We start from the raw sequence: 1,319 nt of genomic DNA on the forward strand, positions 1-1,319 counted from the left end.
CACTAGTTCAAGGTCTCAGAGCAAGTGACGTCACCGATTGAAACGCTATTTAGAGCGCACCACCGCTAACTAGCTAGCTATTTCACATCCGTTACACAGAGCGCCAAGTCTAGGTCCAAATGACTTCTTAACAGCTTCTACCATCAAGCCATAAGACTCCTCAACAGCTAATCAAATGGCTACCCAGACTATTTGCATTGACCCCACCCCCTTTTATGCTGCTGCTACAGTACTCTGTTTATTATCTCTACATAGTCATTTTAACTCTACCTACATGTACATATTACCTAAATTACCTTGACTAACCAGTGCCCCTGCACAATGACTCTGTACCGGTATCCCCTGTATATAGCCTTACTTTTGTTATTTTACTGCTGCTCTTTAATTATTTGTTACTTTTATTTTTTACTTATCTATTTTTTAGTTAACACTTATTTATCTTAAAACTGCACTGTTGGTTAAGGGCTTAAGGGCTTGTAAGTAAGCATTTCACGGTAAGGTCTATTGTATTCAGCGCATGTGACAAATACAATTTGGCTTGATTTGAAGAGTAGTTGGCAGTGGGGCAAGTCATTTAAAATAAATAGCGATTAGCTCAGTTACGTTTCACCTGTGTCTATTTGCTAGACCACTTATGCTCAGCCAATGGAAGACAGTAAAACATAAAACACAATTGGCTGCAAAGTCTGAGATGGAAAATGTACAATGAATATGGAGAGCTTACTTTGACATAAAGACCGATTTTTCTATTGAGTACACACGTACCAGCCCACTTCTATATTTTGCCTTGATTGGTCAGTCAAAAGACAAATTTGTGAACAAAACTATCAGAATCAGGCTGCTTGCGTAAACACAGCCATAATGACTTCAAGTTGTTATTGAGTAGGAGTGTATTTTCTATACCAAACAGTCATGCCTGATGTCCACCAGATGTATATGCCTTCTCCCACCTCATGACTATAGCAAGGACATATTGAAAAAATGTATTATGCTCACAATGAGATCATGATAACATTAATTGAATGATATAGTCGCCTCAGCCTCTGTACACATACATTTGCATGATTGTTTTACCAGTAAATCAGATCATAAATTCATTTGTATCATTATTTTTAACTGTTGAGTAAAAAAAGAATACAAAATAAGCTGAATTCCTGATTGTGAGTTTCCAGATCATGGACTTTTTAAAATGACATCCTTGCTTGCTGCAAACTTGTTTCCTGGGACATACTTTGCCATTATTTGTGAGGCAATACCTTCTGTTAATGAAGTGGAATATTTTGATCCAAAATACATTTGTACTGCAATGATGATTGACT

Source organism: Oncorhynchus mykiss, chromosome 1 (assembly GCF_057628025.1).
Source record: "Oncorhynchus mykiss isolate SJ-2025 chromosome 1, ASM5762802v1, whole genome shotgun sequence".
Classification (NCBI taxonomy): Eukaryota; Metazoa; Chordata; class Actinopteri; order Salmoniformes; family Salmonidae; genus Oncorhynchus; species Oncorhynchus mykiss.